Source organism: Giraffa tippelskirchi, chromosome 8 (assembly GCF_054371585.1).
Source record: "Giraffa tippelskirchi isolate mGirTip1 chromosome 8, T2T-mGirTip1v1.2.pri, whole genome shotgun sequence".
Classification (NCBI taxonomy): Eukaryota; Metazoa; Chordata; class Mammalia; order Artiodactyla; family Giraffidae; genus Giraffa; species Giraffa tippelskirchi.
In genome coordinates, this window is record NC_137282.1 from 105,785,058 (window position 1) to 105,802,370 (window position 17,313).

The 17,313-nt window shown below is 38.4% G+C and overlaps 1 protein-coding gene across 10 annotated transcripts in view; it reads left to right on the forward strand.

Annotated features, from left to right (window-relative positions):
* Window positions 1–17,313, forward strand: part of MAST4 (microtubule associated serine/threonine kinase family member 4) — a 603,242-nt gene that overhangs the window by 502,613 nt on the left and 83,316 nt on the right. The window lies entirely within an intron of this gene.

Genomic DNA, 17,313 nt, shown 5'->3' on the forward strand with positions numbered 1-17,313 from the left:
CATATCACTTGAACTGTCATTTGCTTTTCATGAAATATAATTTAAGGAAATCCTCAGAAAAATGCTCAGAAATCCATATTTCAGGACGTTAATTGCAACATTATTTATAATATCACAAAAATAGAAACAGCTGAAACGTTAAATAGTAAGAAGAGTGATGCTTAAATTATAGTCCATCTGTATAATGAATGATTTGCAGCCATTAAAAAATCATATTTTAAAAAATATTTAATGGCATAGGAAAATTTTAATAACAACCTAATTACAAAGAGCAGGATAAAAAACTGAATGTGGTTTATAATCCTATTTAAAAATATGTTTGTGTATATATGTACACACTATCATAAAATAGGCCAAAGAAAAACCCCACATTATGTTTTTAGAATTACTAATTTCATTCTTGTAATTTTAGGTATTTTCAAGTCCTCAACAATGAGTGTGTGTTAGCTTTAGAACTGGGTTTTTGTAATTTATTTTAAAAGTGAGCAGTTCCTTTTCTATGGATTTTAAATGTTCCACCAGCAAGATCCTATGTGCATATTGCTTCCACCCTCACCATCTGCCTCCAGTTTAAAGCAGTTAAACAGTTTTATGTTTAGCATTTTCCAGTATCAGTAGTACTACTAAAGTTATCCCCTCAGTCTAATTTATCCTTAATCAGCCCCACAGTGGTGATGGGCATATGCTGCTATATGCTCTTGTTTTCTACCCTAACATCGCCTAGAAAAGCTTGCTACTGCTGGAGGGTAGTGTTTGATCTGGGTGAAGACTGGAGTGGTTTTTTAAGACATACATTGCCGAATAAAAATGTCTTTTCTTTCTTTTTTCCTTTGGTCTGAGTTAATTGCTGTTGGAAGACATTGCAAAACTATTTAGCAGAACTTTTTCATATATTTTCTAGTAAAATAGCTGTGGTTAACTAAAGATACCCTGAGTAAAATTGTCGTTTGTTAAGGTTCAACAATTAGATATTCTAGCCTGTGGAGGAAACATTTTGGTTTGCTATAGCTTCCTATCAGAAAATGTGAAAGCCAACCCCTCATTTGGTTTTCTACCTGATAGCACATTTTTAATATTAGGTTTTAAATCGTTCTGTGAAATTATGAGCTATTACAACATTTGAAGTGTCTTAAAAATTATAACTTGATTAAATTAATAACCAAATGTAGATGTTATATTCATTTAATATCACAGTAAAACAAGGTCAAATATTCCTACTCCAGTACCCTTGGGAAACTAGTTCAGGTCCAACATTGACCAAGATTCAGCGAGGATGTACCCAGGCATGACACCACTCCTGTCCTACTGCTCTGCTAAAACCATGACCTCCTACTGGTCGAACGCAACAATATCTTTTTAAAATAATATTACTCAGTGTGAGCACCCTTGCAGGTTTTGATATTAGGAAGCACTCTCTAACTCGTGACTATTTCTCTTCCCTTGCTTCCTATGATACTTCCATATTTCTGTCTTTCTTGTTGGCTCCTTTTAGTTTTCTCATTCATTTTAAAAAACTCTTGGGATCCCTTAGGTGGCATCCTTTGTCACCCTTCTACTTGTGACAGTCACTCCTTGCCCACTGTCTTTTGATTCATGTGTGTGATGAGTTTTCCTGCAGTTTTTATCTTGGCCTTTCTTCTGAGCACAGATGCCTGTTTGCACTTAATAGTACTTTCTCCTCATGAATATGTCCCACCAGCACCTTAAATCCAACTGTTATTCAATACCAAGTTTCTTATCACCAATTCTGTTTATTCTCAGATATTGGCAACATCATCCATGTGGTCCACCCAAGCTAGCAACTTCGACATCAGCTTTTGTTAAACCCTCCCTGCTGAGTTTTCCCTGAAATAGGTTTTAAACCCGGCTTCTCTCCCCACCCAGTTGCTCAGGGCTTTTGTGGTGAAATGAGAACTGGGCTCCATCTTTTGCATGCTCTTATTGCCTCTCAAATCTCTCTTCTAATTGAAGGTGTTGTTTTTTAAGACATGAACTTAATTATGTCTTTTAACTAAAGAAAAACATCCCATGGTTTGTCATGACACACACGAGTGTGAAATTTAAAAAAATGTTAGCCACTCAGTCATGTCTCACTCTTTGCAACCCCATGGACTGTAGTCTGCCAGGCTCCTCTGTCCATGGGGACTCTCCAGGCAAGAATGCTGGAGTGGGTAGCCATTCCCTCCTCCAGAGGATCTTCCCGATCTAGGGATTGAACTCAGGTCTGCACTGCAGATGTGTTTTTTACCATATGAGACACAGGTGATCTGCAGATCAGCAGCACCAGAAGACTAGTTAGAAATACAAACTCTCAGGCTCCCACCCATCCTCACTGAGTAACTATGGGGATAGTGCCCAGTAATCTGTGGTCCAGTAAATCCTCAAGGTAATTCTGATGCACTCTGCAGTTTTGAGAATGACTGCATTGCTGGTCCTAAAGCCTTGCTACATATTATAATAACCTGTGGAGCTTAAAAAAAAAAAAAAGAAATACCCAAGTCCCAGACCAATTAAATCAGAAACTTCATCTGTCTGACCTGGCATCAGTATGTATCTTTTTAAGGGCTCCCCAGGGGAATTAGATACGTCGAAAGGTTAGAGAACAGCTTAATCTATACAATTCACTTTCTTTAGCAGAATCTAAAGCAGTGCTTCTCCCACTTGAGTGCACAGTGGAATCACCTGGGAAGCTTTAAAAATGATTGATGCTTCGCTCACCTCAATTCCCATTCTGATTTAATTGGACTGAAGTGTGACTTGGTCATTGGACTTTTTTTTTTAAGTTCCCTAGGCTATTTGAATGTAAAACCAATATTAAGAATGAATGTTCTAAAGCTATGCTGAAACTCTAGTGTGCCTAAGTATCACCTGGAGTACTTAATAAAAGCAGGGACGCCCATAGTCCTGTCCAGGTCAAGAATCACCTGGAATATTGCACTGAAAGATTTTTCTAGCTGGCCTTCAGATTTCTCTAGTTTGATCTTGATGCATTCTCTAAGCTCCGCATCATTTACTGCCCTGTCCTAACTTCTTACAACCACCCCCTCAATGTCATCATGTTACTTGGCATACCTTAAATATACCTTACTTAAGTCAATGGGGAAAATGTAGATTATTAAAGTCAATGGTTTTGAATCACTTGATTAGCTATTTGGAAAAGAAGTTACCTAGATTGCTATATCTTACTCCTTAAATAAATCCCATGTAGATACAAGAAATAAATAAATAAATAAATTAAAGAACAGCCATAGGAAATTCCCTGGTTGTCCATTGGTTAGGACTGCATGTTTCCACTGCAGGAGTCATGGGCTCACTTGCTAGTGGGTGAACTAAGATCCCATAAAATACAGAGGGTATCAAAAAAATTGTACTAGTACTAGAAGAAAATATGGTTGCATTTAGAAAATAATTTGGGAAGGGGGGAAGACCTTTCTGAACAACGTACAAAGCCTTATAAGCCATAAAGGAAAATGATTGTTAAATCTGATTAAATAAAAATTTCTCTGCAGAAGAGTTAATATTAGCAATATTAAAAGATAAGCACAAATGGAAGAAACGTCTTTAGTGTGTACAAACACAAAAACTACAAATTAATTTCAAAAAAAGACTAACATAATAACTCAGAGTAGTCAAGTATGAAGCAGGTAATTTGGACAAAAAGGAACAAATGGTCAGGTAATATTTTAGAAAATGTTCAGTTTCACTCATCCTAAACAAATTCATATCAAAATAATATGATACCACCAAAATCTGAAAAAAATGCACTGTTGACAAGATTGAGGGGAGATGGTGTTCCCGATGCCACTAGTGAGAGTGTAAATTAGAGCAGTGTCTTTGGAGAGCAGTTTAGCTCTATGCACCAAAGTAAAAAGTGAACTGACTTTGGAGGCCAGTGTAGTCTTGCTTTTAGGAGTTTAGCTCCTGGCTATAATCACCTGAGTATGCAGAAGATATTCATTGAATAATCAAAGCACTGAAATCACTCTAAATATCTGTTAATAGAAGACTGAGTAAATTATGGCATATGACATATTGAAATTTTGTTTGATACTAGAGATGACAGATTTAGATGAACTGATATAGAAAGTTGTAGCTAGATTATTAACAAAAAACATCAGTTATAGAATGTGCTGTGCTGTGCTCAGTCGTGTCTGACCCTTTGCAACCCCATGGACTGTAGTCCCCCAGGCTCCTCTTATCCATGGGGATTCTCCAGGCAAGAATACTGGAGTGGGTTGCCACGCCCTCCTCCAGGTGATCTTCCCAACTCAGGGTTCGAACCCAGCTCTCCTGTATTCTTTACCATTTGAACCAACAAGGAAGACCAAGAATACTGTAGTGCATAGCCTAACCCTTCTCCAGGAGATCTTCCTGACCCAGGAATCGAACGGGGATCTCCTGCATTGCAGGTGGATTTTTTACCAGCTGAGCTTAGAACCTATATATATATATATATATATATATATATATATATATAAACAGTTGACCCTTGAACAACACAACAGAGGTGCCTACCTTCTGTGCAGCTGAAAATCCAAGTATTACTTAGAATTGGCCCTTTATATCTGAGGTTCTTATGATTGGCAATTTCTCTGTATTTGTGATCCACATCCACAGAGTCAACCAACTCCTGAACACGTGTGGTGGTAGAGTAGTTACTATAGAAAAAAATCCACATGTAAGTGGACCTGCACACTTCAAATCTGTGTTGCTTGCTCAAGGGACATTGTATATGGCACAGCATTATTTGGGAAATTTTTAAAAATATACATTGTGTATACTTATGTATCTATATGTATTTCTGGATAAATCCGTGCATCTGAAGAGTGGAACTGGGGCTGGGAGACGACATGGAGCCCATAGCTTGTTGCAGTACCTGGCCCGTAATGAGTTCATAGTAAGTGTTTGACTGAAGCAACGAATGAGAATCAGAGGCTGGGAAAGAATTTTACATATCAGCTTTAACTGTTTTTTATACCACCTTTTTTTAAAATACCACCTTTAACTATTTGAACTTTTTTACAATGTATATGATTGTTTTTGTAATAAAATGAAGATGTGTAAAAATTTACTATCCACTTTTGAGACTCTGTCCCTTTGTTTGCTTAGTTTCCTCTGCTTCAAAAGGATCACTTCCTTTCTCCTACAATTTTCCTTTGAGTCAGATGAAAGGTTGCCCCTGTGCAGCCATCCATTCTTCTCTCTTCTGAATGTGTGGCTTCCTCATTTTATGTATACTGAATACATATCACCATGAGTGCAGTATCCCATCATGTTCTGTTGGGTCTTTCTTTCCTGCCTGGTGGATGAGAGCATTATCAGGGATGGCGTGATTCATCTAACTTCCTCCAAAGGTTACTAGGGGTCTACCACATTGTAGCTAAAAAGGAGGAAAATATGGCAGTACTTTCCTGTCCAACTGCTAAGTGCTGATCTGTGTTACATTCATGCTGACCTGACACCCAAAGTGATTGTCCATTTTTGACCCTTTAAGTATTCTCAGGATACAGAACTCTAGCTTAAACAGTCTCCAAAATACCAGTATTCCATTTCATCCAGCATCTCTGCCAACATCACTTGAAGGAGTCTCCCAGTATCAATTACTTAATAGATCTAGAAAGGTATCCAGCAGATATTGACTCTTTTTCTCTCTCAAGCTTTATTGAGATATTAATGACATATAAAATATGCAAATTTAAGGTATATGACATGATTTGATATGTGTATGTATTGTGAAATTATTACCACAATTAAGTTAGTTAACTCCTATATCCCCTTACATAATTACAATTTTTGTTTGTATGGTGATAACCTTAAAGCTTTAGTCTCTTAATGACTTTTAAATACATAATACAGTATTGTTAATTATAGTCACCATACTGTGCATTAAATCCCCAAACTTATTTACCTTATGACTAGAGATTTGTATCTTTTAAACATGTCCCCATTTCCTCCACCCCTAGCAACTGGAAACCAAATTTCTACTCTCTATTTCTGAGTTTTTTAGACTCCACATATAAGAAAGCATATCCAATATTTGTCTTTCTCTGTCTTATTTTGCTTACTGTAATGTCATTAAAGGTCCAGCCCATGTTGTTACAGTAGGCAGAATATCTTTTTTTATGACCAAATAACATCCCATTGTGTGTGTCCATTCATCCATCAGGGGACACTTAGGTTGTTAATGTGTCTTCAGTTCAACTCAGTTGTGTCCAACTCTTTGCGTCCCCGTGGACTGTAGCACACCAGGCTTCCTTCCCTGTCCATCACCAACTGTGTCTTGGTTATTGTAAATAATGCTGCAGTGAACATGGAAGTACAGATGTCTTTTTGAGATAGTGATGTCATCTTCTTCAGATTAACACCCAGAAGTGGAATTGCTGGAACATATTTCATTTCTGTTGTTAATTTTTTGAGGAGTCTCCATGGTGTTTTCCACAGTGGCTGCACCAGATTACATTCTCACCAACAATGAATCAAGATTCTCTTTTCTCCATATCGTCGCCAACACTTGTTATCTCTTGTCTTTTTGATAATAACCTTTCGACAGTTGTGATATGAAATCTCACTGTGGTTTGGTTTGCATTTCCCTGATGCTTAGTGATGTTGAGCACCTTTTCATGTGCCTGTTGGGCATTTGTTTGTCTTCTTTGGGAAAATATCTATTCAAGTTGTTTCCCATTTTTTAATCAGATTGATTTTTTGCTATTGAATTGTATTATTTTTTAATATTAACCCCTTTATCAGCATATATTTTATCTCATTCAGTCAATTGTCTTTTCCTTTTGCTGATTGTTTCTTTTGTTGTGAAGCTTTTTAGTGTGATTTGGTTTCATTTGTTTATTTTTGCTTCTGTTGCTTGCTCTTTTGATGTCATAGCCAAAAAATTATTGCCAATAAAAAGCACATGAAAAAATGTTCAGCATCACTAATTATTAGAGAAATGCAAATCAGGACTATAATGAGGTATCACGTCACACCAGTCAGAATGTAAAAACATCTGTAAATAATAGATACTGGAGAGAGTGTGGAGAAAAGGGAATCCTCCTCCGCTGTTAGAGGGACGATAAACTGGTACAGCTATTATAGAGAACAGTATGGAGGTTCCTTAACACATGAAAAACAGAGCTATCATATGACCCAGCAGTCCCAATCCTGGACGTTTATCTGGAGAGAATCATAATTAGAAAAGATACATGCAGCCCAGTGTTCATTGCAGCATTGTTTTCTTGCTATAGCCAAGACATAGAAGCGACCTAAACGTCCATCAGTAGAGAAATGGAGAAAGAAGATGTGGTTTGTGTACACAATGGAATACTACTCAGCCATAAAAAGAATGAAATAATGTCATTTGCAGCAATATGGATGGACCTAGAGATTGTCATACTGAGTGAAATAAGTCAGACAGAGAAAAACAAATATCATATGTTATCAGTTGTATGCAGAATCTTAAAAAGGGGTACAAATGAACTTATCTACACAAGAAAAATAGAGTTACAGATATAGAAAACAAACCTATGGTTGAAAGTGAAAGTGAAGTTGCTCAGTTGTGTCCGACTGTTTGCGACCCCATGGATTCTAGCCTACCAGGCTCCTCCATCCATGGGATTTTCCAGGCAAAAGTACTGGAGTGGGTTGCCATTTCCTTCTCCAGAGGATCTTCCTGACCCAGGGACTGAACCTGGGTCTCCTGCGTTGTAGGCAGATGCTTTACCATCTGAGCCACCAGGAAAGCCCTTATGGTTAAACTTATGGTTACCAGGATGTAAATAGGGAGGAGGGATAAATTGGAAGATTAGGATCGACACATCCACACTATTATTTATAAAACAGATAACTCATAAAGACCTACTGCATACTACAGGGGACTCTATTCAGTACTCTGTAATGGCCCATATGGGAAAAGAATTTTAAAGAGTGGATTTATATATATGTGTAACTGATTCATTTATACCTGAAACTAACACATCATTGTAAATCAACTATACTCCAATAAAATTTTTTTTAAAAATTGTCACCAAAACCAATGTTAAGGAGTTTTTTCTCTGTTTCTTTCTGGTAGTTTTATTGTATCAGCTCTTACATTTAGTAAGATAAGTATTTGTTAATGATTCATTATGCCAAATGATGTACCTAATTTTTCATTCAGAGGTCCTTAAAGACTTTGTTGTGCTTTTTAAAAGAATAATCACAACTTTTTCCCCTGCCTCAACACACCCCAATATGCCTGAAAGGTTCAACACATTAGAATTAATAGCTGTGGCTCCTTATGGTAGTGGTTCACTGAAGATTGATATCTGTGCATTCAGAATCTCAGAGTTGCAAACAAGTGCCCCTCACTCCATCCATCAGTTACTTGGGACTGTATGCTAAAAATATGGATACATGTATAGATCATAAATAGAGTAAGGCTCTGAATGGACACATCCCTATTATGGATAAGGGTGAATTGTGTTTTCTGCAAGGAGGAATGATTAGAATAATTAGAATGATTTTAGTTTTGCTTCTGATATCACTGGTTCAATTGAGTCCCCCCTGCCACATGCCTTGGTTTTAACCTTTCTAATAATTTTACATGTTCTAATGTTACCTAGGCCAAATATTAGGCATTCTGCTTATTTAAAAAAATGAAAGAATGAGATGTATAGTTTTAAGGCTAATATCTTCTTCATATACTGTTAGATACGGATTATAAAGATAGCTGGCATTTCAGCTTTAAGCAGTCAAATGATTAGAGTTAATAGTAAACGTATAAACACAGTTGTGGTTAATGAGTGTATTCTTCCCTACAACTTCCTTATACAGAGACTTTTAACCTTAACCCAGGAACAGAGGAGTGATACACAGCTTAGCTTGGGGTGTGGGTGTTCCTCTTTTAGAAGAGAGAAGAAATTGTGGAAATAATTGAGTTTAAAGGAGAGTAACAATAGGACGCCAGTAGAAGCGTAATAACTTACTTGATTGACCTGTGACAACACCTGTGGACAGGTGGGATTTCTGGAGTGTTGACATGGTGGGGTGCTGTTTGTTTAGGCTGATGGGGAAGAAGTTTCCAGTCTTAGTCCTGTTTTGAGACTACTTGGAGGTCAGAGTGAAGTGAATATATAAAAAGGACATTGCGCTAGTATAGCTGAAATAAGAGGCAGGGAAGTTAAGTTATAGAAAGTGGATAGTGTAAAAACTTCAAGACTTGAGGGTTCTGAATGGCTGGTGAAGTCTTGAGCTTGATTTACTAGAGTACACTGAAACTCTAAAGCTGTAGTTCTCAGCTCTCGCAGCTTACTAGAGTCACTTCATTCAAAAAGGGTAGACTGGGGCCTTGGTATCAGCATTTTTAAAGCCCCCCCAAGTAATTCTCCTGTGCACCTCAGCTTGAGAACTGTTTATTGATCCAAGGGCATGGAAGCAGAAAGTGAGGGGAAAAAAAAAAGATACTAGAGGAGAGTCTCAGGGCCAGGGTATTTCCAAGATCTTGTATAGTATGGTTTATGGAATCTGAAAGCCAGAATTCTGATTTATTAGATACTTGGCACATTACATATTATTTTATTATGAAACGGTAGAATTGAATGTATTAGATTCTTTTAAATCTCGAGATATTTCTGGAGTCTGGACATAATTAAGTATTTAAAAAATACATAACACATATTTTGTTTCCTTCAGATGGAATGCCTTTTTATCAGAAGCCAAAAGAACATTTTCCATTTGTTAAATTAAACCACCTTAAATTTAGTATTTATATTTTTAAGGGGAGCTGAAAGGAGGAGATTTATAATAGAGAATACATCTAGATTGCATTTAGCAAGTTATAAGGAGATGCAGCATTTAATTTAAATACATCCTCTTTGACTAGAAATTATTCAGCAATTGAAGGAAACAATCTGAGAGGAACCAATTTCTTGATATCATCCACCCCCTTTCTAGGTAAAAATGCAAATTCTTTGTATCTAATTATGTTAAAGAATTGAAATCCCTTCATGTAAGATAGAAAAAAATATGCACACCTTAGGTTACATTCTTTGACTTGGTCATTTATCTACATTCAGAGACTAATTAATTATCTAAAATTGATAGACTACGTCACATTTCATAAAGCTGCATGAAACTTAGGAGTATCTGTTATGGTAGCTATGTTCTTATCTCCCCTTTCTTGACCTTACAGACACTCCTCAGTAACTTTATACAAAGGCTAAAAGTAATCTCTTCTCTATTGCTAGAAAGATGAATTACTGTAGATGGGAGGAAAACATACAACTAAAAATCAACTTTCTTCATCACTCTTGACATTCACTAGTCTTTACTTTCGATCACCTTGAGATGTGACATCAATTCAGAGTAATAAGGAAGGGTCAATGAAAAGCTAAAACATTCTTGAAAACCCATTATAACACATCTCCAAGGGATTTGTGTCAATGCCACAGCATTTCAAATACACTACACAAATTTCAGAGGAATGGCTTCATGAAATGGAGACAATAGGCATCTGCGAGAGTCTTATGACATAGAAATTGACCTGTTATTGGATCTCTCTTTCACTCCCTACACGTTTTTCACCCTGTAAACTCATCAGTCATCCCTTAAAAAGCAGGGCATGTCCATTTGTTAAGTATCTGTTTCGACACGCTACATCCTCCATGTGGTATCATCATTGAAAGTTGGTTTTTAGTGAGTAATTTTGAGACATTTAAGGGCTGTGGTCTAAGAAAGTTTCTTTTCCACATGAATAAGGATCCAGAATTGATTTCACAAGATGTGTCTAAAGTTGGTAATGTACAGATCTTCTATCAGTAGATTTTTAGTACTTTGGGTCTTGTTTACCTGTTTAATCTGTTCAGCAGGTAGCTCAAAGCTCTGTATATAATAAGAACTTAATACATAATTGTTGAATTAGAAAAAATTCAGTACAATTCTCATTTACTATATAACAGACTACGTTAGGCACTGAAAATTCAAAATATGCTTTTTGTGTGTCTATATGTATGTATAACCAGAGTTTATCCTTCACCAGTGTTGAGAATAAGTTAGTGAGAAGTAGCGGAGGAGGCAATGGCACCCCACTCCAGTACTCCTGCCTGGAAAATCCCATGGACGGAGGAGACTGGTAGGCTGCAGTCCATGGGGTCGCTAAGAGTCGGACACGACTGAGCGGCTTCACTTTCACTTTTCGCTTTCATGCATTGGAGAAGGAAATGGCAGCCCACTCCAGTGTTCTTGCCTGGAGAATCCCAGGGACGGCGGAGCCTGGTGGGCTGCCATCTATAGGGTCGCACAGAGTCGGACACGACTGAAGCGACTTTAGAAGTAGAGAGAAATGAAACATAGTACACGTCATTATATTCCATTTTACCTACGGTGACAGGACATAGAATGATTGGAATTATAAATATTCAGACTTCAGTGGTTAGCCTGTAAAATTATCTTTCTCTGCAAACCTTTAACTAGCACTGTTGTCTAGTTTGGCCATATTAAACAGACCAAAGCTATCAAATCTATTAGGCACTAAATAATGTGAGCTGGAAAAATGTTATTTGCTCTCAGGTACAATAAAAAAACTTAATAGAATTTTTTTTTTTGTAATAGAATTTTTAAATGTTTAATTGAGTAGTATAAATGCTACATATAAGAAGTGTAACATTGTGAATTGCATATAGTATGGAAGTGTAATGTTGTTAATTGCATACAGTATGGAACATAAGTAACATTTTGAGTGTGTGCGTTCAGTTGCTCAGTTGTGTCCGACTCTGGCCCCATGGCATGTAGCCCGCCAGGCTCCTCTACCCGTGGAATATTTCAGGCAAGAATACTGGAATGGTGTGCAATTTCCTTCTCCAGGAGACCTTCCCGACCCCAGAGATCAAACCGGCATCTCCTGCATTGGCAGGTGGATTCTTTACCATGGGCGCCCCCTGGAAAGTACATTTTAATATATTTAAAATCATTTGAGGTGGTGCCTCCATAAATAGCATAAATCCCACTCAAATTTTCAAGCGTTTTATTTTGCATTTTTTAAACTAAGTATTATTGATTTGCAAGATTATGTTTCAGGTATACAGCATAGTGATTTGTTTTTTGTTTGCTTGCTTGTTTTTACACATTATTTCTATTTTAGGTTATCACAAGGTACTAGGTATACTTCTTTGAGTTATACAGTAAATCCTTTATTGCTTTTCTATTTTACAGATAGTACCTAGTTTGTGTCTATTAATCTCATACCCCAAATTCGTCCCTCCTCCCCTTCCTCTCCCCTTTGGTAACCATAAGTTTGTTTTCTAAATCTGTGAGTCTGTTTCATTTCTTACATAAATTCATTTGTATTGCTTTTTAGATTCCATGTGTAAGTGGCTTCATATGGTACTTGTCTTTCTGTCTGACTTACTTCACTATACGTAATGCCCTCCAGGTCCACCCATGTTGTTACAGATGGCAGCATTTTGTTCTTCTTTATGGCCAGGTAATAGTCCGTTGTATATATGCACCACATTTCTTAGCCAGTCATCTCTTGATAAGCACGTGGGTTGCTTCCATGTCTTGGTTATTGTTAATCTCTCCTCACATCCCCAAACCCTGTCTGCCTTCAGTCTTCTCCATCTCAGTTAAAGTCACCATCTATCTTGCTGAATCCTAAGATCTAGGAGTCATCCTATGTGTTTGTGTGTGTATATATATATATATATATTTTTTTTTTTTTCTTTTTTTCCTTCACTTTGTGGCTTGTGGGATCTTAAACGTCCCCTGACCAAGGATCAAATCCAGGCACCAGCAGTGAAAGCTCTGGACCACCAGGGAATTCCCTAGGAGTCATCCTTGCTTCCTCCCTTTCCCCCATTATTCCACTTGGTCTTTTCCAGTAAATCCTTTTGGGTCTACCATCAGAACATACCTGAGATCTGCTTCCATTCTCTCCAAACCACCATCACCTCTTACCTTGTCTGTGATGTAGCCTCCTTTCTGATCTCGCTGCTTCTGTTCACTGCCTGCTTAGAGCCCACTGGACATGGAACAGCACAAGGGCTCTTTCTAAAATGTAAGTCAAATCATACCACTCTTCTCTATTAGCAAAGGATTGATAAGTATTTGTTGAATTAATCAGATGACAGTGAGAAGTGGTACTGGATAAGGAGAGCCAGTGTGACAAGGATGAAAAAACCAAAAGAGGTTCAGAGAAGCCAGATTTTAAGAAAGCCTTGATTTATTGTTCACAATTCTTTCTTTACTTGAAAACCCAGGCATAGAAGTCTATTTATTGGCCTGCTGTACGGGCATGCCTGGTGGTTTCGGTGGTAAAGAACCTGCCTGCCAAGCTGGAGACGCAAAAAGAAATGAGTTCAGTCCCTGGGTTGGGAAGATCCTGTGGAGAAGGAAAAGGCAACCCACTCCAGTATTCTTACCTGGAAAATTCCATGGACAAAGGACCCTGGCAGGCTGCAGTCCGTGAGGTCGCAAAGAGTCAGACATGACTGAGCATGCACACGCTATACTATGTTATATTGGCCTGCTGTGAACACTTAACAGCTTGCCCTAAGAGAGTGCTACTGAAGGCCAATCAAGGTTTTTCTCTGTCCACTTAGAGTCTAAACAGCTGCCCAGGTTTAATTAATATCCCACAGTTATATCTGGAGAGTAGCCAGTTTCTGAAATGGCTAAGTGAGAGGAGGATTTTTAACTCTCCTCTTGCGTTAGCAGGATCTGATAGCATAGATGTCAACTTCTCGGGTGAATTTGAACTGTTATTTTTCAAAGTCCACTCAGCCTGCGGTCCCTGCATAACTGTTCGGTTGCCCCTTCATCTGCTGCCATTACATTTTCAAGGGAATCCTAGGTTTGGTCCTGTGAAGTTTGGACTTCAGGTTTTTCAGCACTATCAGTTTATTGCTGTGAATCTCCTGCAGAGCGATGAGAAACACAGTGCTGTTTGTTAGGGTATAAAAAAGTCACAACTCATTTAAGCCGATCATCAAGTAATGACAACAAGGATTAAAGTGGGGGCTTACTTTTTGATCCGCCAGGAATTTCAAATGGCAATTATCATTAATTCTTGGATTCCCTCAGTCCTGATAGAAAATCAAGGCAACCAGAAACTATCATTTTGTAAACAGACAGCTATTAAAAGCACATTAATAATCTATAGTGGGTATAGCATATGCCTTTTAAAAAGATTTGCAGCTTGTTTCTCTGCGGTGAAGACAGAGGACCTCTCCAACCTAATTACAAAGCAATCAAACAATTTAATTAATCTGGAAATCACTTTCTTAACAATAACAGCCTCCAAAATGAGGCACCCTGTGTAGCTCCGTTAGGTAAGTACTGTTTTGATGTACTGCCTGTGTGTTCGCCGTGCCAGTTCCCCCTGGGAATCACGGAGTTAATTACCTATCCAGCCCCTGCCCACCCACCACTAAGGTTTCCTTTACCAGGTCAGAAGCAGCAGTCTATAAAGTGTCCTGGCACTCAAACATCCAAGAGCCAGCAAATCCCTTCGAACAGCAGGATTTGAATTATAAGCAAGTGCTGCACATATGGGCAGAGAATTAACTGGCACTGGTTTTCATCTGAGAGTCTCTCAGGTATTGTTTTGCAGATGGGTGGATGAATTCAGAGAGCAGTGCTGTGAGTAGTGAAGGTCAAGTATAGGACTCTGGTTCCACTCCATCTTGTTTTCTTGTCCTGGGAAAGTGCTACAAGTGTCCACAGCAGTCTGGTCCTCATCTCCAAGTGAAGAATGTATAAAGTGTGCTTTATATTTCAATCTGTTCTAAATTAGTGTTTTTATGTGTCACAGAATAATGTCCCTAAGTCTTCAAAGACAACACACAAATCAATGTTTGTTTCAAAGAAGAACAAAGACCTCAAAGATTGATTTGTGCCTATCTTAATCTACTCATCTTGTAATTTCTCCGTGAGGAAAATTGAGGAATTTTCTGTAACAAATGACACAAAAAGCTCTAGAATACTCATCTATCCTTTTCCTCTACTGTTACTACCGCCCCAGTTCTCTCGGTGAGTTCCCTGTTGGAGCAGTCATCCTCCCAGTCTGCTAACCTTGGTAGTATCAGTTAGTGTGTAATCTTTGTCATCACTTATTTTTGATCCATCACCAGTTACACTTGGTTTAGTCACCAGAACATGCTTTCTGTTGGCTTTCCACATCCTAATCTAGCTCCTTCTCCTTGGTGACTCCTCTGTCCACTCCACATACTCACACCAGGTTGAAATATCGAGTGCCTCTCTTGCGTTCAAATTCCTCTTAAGCTTTCCACTAGGTAGTATCAAAACATGTAGTTCACAACTCATTGACTTGACCAGTCTGAATTCCCTGATAGTAGAGAGTCTGTCTCTCTACTGCATTGCCTAACTGTGTTTGGATTGATTCTGTCCCCTTCCTGAAGTCCTTCCATTCCTTCTCTTATCCTGAGCTTGCTCAACTGCCCTCAAATTAAGCTGCAGTCTCTTGTCCTTAAGGAATTATCAAGTATTCTAGTTCATACTGCCCTTATTTGCTCCAATAGCCCATTGTACTTAAGGGCCTTTGTGATAATGTGGGATGTGTGTATTTCTATTTCAACTAGCTCTTCAGTGTGACCAGAAACAAGAAGAAAGATCTGTGACTAGTAGGATAATACAAATGGCTATATAACTCGGAGTTGAGGAATATTTTCAGTGTATGGGCCTGGAAAGGCCACACAGAATGAGAAGGCAAAACCCAAGATAAGAAATGGTAAAGGGTAGCCCTGTTTTTTTTTTTTTGTCTTGTTTTTTTAAAGAGCGGAGTTAAATTAACCTACCTCTATATCTCTGTCTTGGCCCATTCATCCTCAGTGTGATGGGCCGCCATGTCTTATAAGATGTTACATGGTTTCCTGGGGGGCCACTCATTAAAATCTCTAAAAATGAAAAGATTCTTAAGATAAATCCTGTTTCTGCTTCCTTCAGATTCTTAAAAATATTTAATAAGCTCCCTCTACTTGTTCTGGTTGATCTCATATAATCTCCAGATATAATGTTCTCTTTACAAAGAACACAGGGCTAAGAATTTGGTGCCAAGTTTTATTGGCCTTATTATTTATTCTCAGTGATTAGAGTAGTAGGGATTGTTCTCAAAATGCCTTGGCTTCAATCAGTTGTTTTGTTTCTCATAATTTACTGATAGTTTGTTCTGTGTGGGGTGTGAGCAAATCAAATGTTTTTTTCCAAGTAAAAACAAAATCAACCCAGAGATTTCTGGCATTTGACCTGTTTCCCTTTAGAAACAAGATTTCTAGCCATCTTGAAATCAAGACCTTTTAAGGAATATGAAGAGCAATGCACAAACTAACTAGGGGAGAGGGTGGGGGAATGAAGGCTGTTGGGAGAAGTTCAAATAACTTAATTTAGCTGTGTAGATAAAGGACAGAAAGGGTCCTGGATTACTGGGTGGCAAAAGCAGAATCCATTTCTCTAGAGGGCCAAGAAACAGCAGATGCAAAGGCATGATAAATTTCATTGCAGCAGGGGGAAAATGCCTCTTGATTCTCTATCCATAAAGAAAGGGGCTTTTCAGCGCTTCCCAGTTAAATGGCTTTAATTGTGCTGTCTGTCATAAACTTAATGGCATCTGTTGATGCGATCACTACAAAATCTGCAACTTTAAGTTAACTGAAAAATTTCAGTAGAGGTGCAGCCAGTCCAGAAGTAAAGGTAACACTGAAATTATCCACTTTAATGTGCTAATCTACTCTTTTTGCACACAGGTAATAAATTGTTTACCTTTATGGCTAGGTGCCATTTTGTGTTCCACCTAATTACAAATTGTCACTTCTGGTATGAAATCAGCAATGTGGCACACTGGCTTGCTGTTAAGGATTAAACATGTCTTCTTGATTTATTTTCTGTGTTTCAAGAACACGCAGCGTTTATTTGCAGCCTTTCCTAACCTCCTTGTTTAAACCAGCTACAGTCCCATCGGTCCTCAGGCAATTCTGCCAACCTAATTAACCATGCAGAGGGAAGCGGGGTGGTCCGGCCTGCCTTGGGCCTCCCCTCACCTGCTGCCTGCCAAGCTTGCTCAATCATCAGCAACAGGTTGCATGTTCTGATGGAGAAAGTAGCAAGCCTCCAGACGAGCTGTCACCTTACATAAGCATCCACGTTCCACCCACCACATAAGAACTTGGGGAAGATGCCTTCTGCGAGCCACTGGGTGACTGTGGCTTTACAGGCAGCCTGGCCAGTCACCCCTTCAGCTGCGTAGGAGTAGAGGGACTATTGAAGAAGATACTTCTGGGCCTCTAGGCTGGGTCATTTGAGGTCTGAACTGCTGGGGTTCTCCCCAGTATT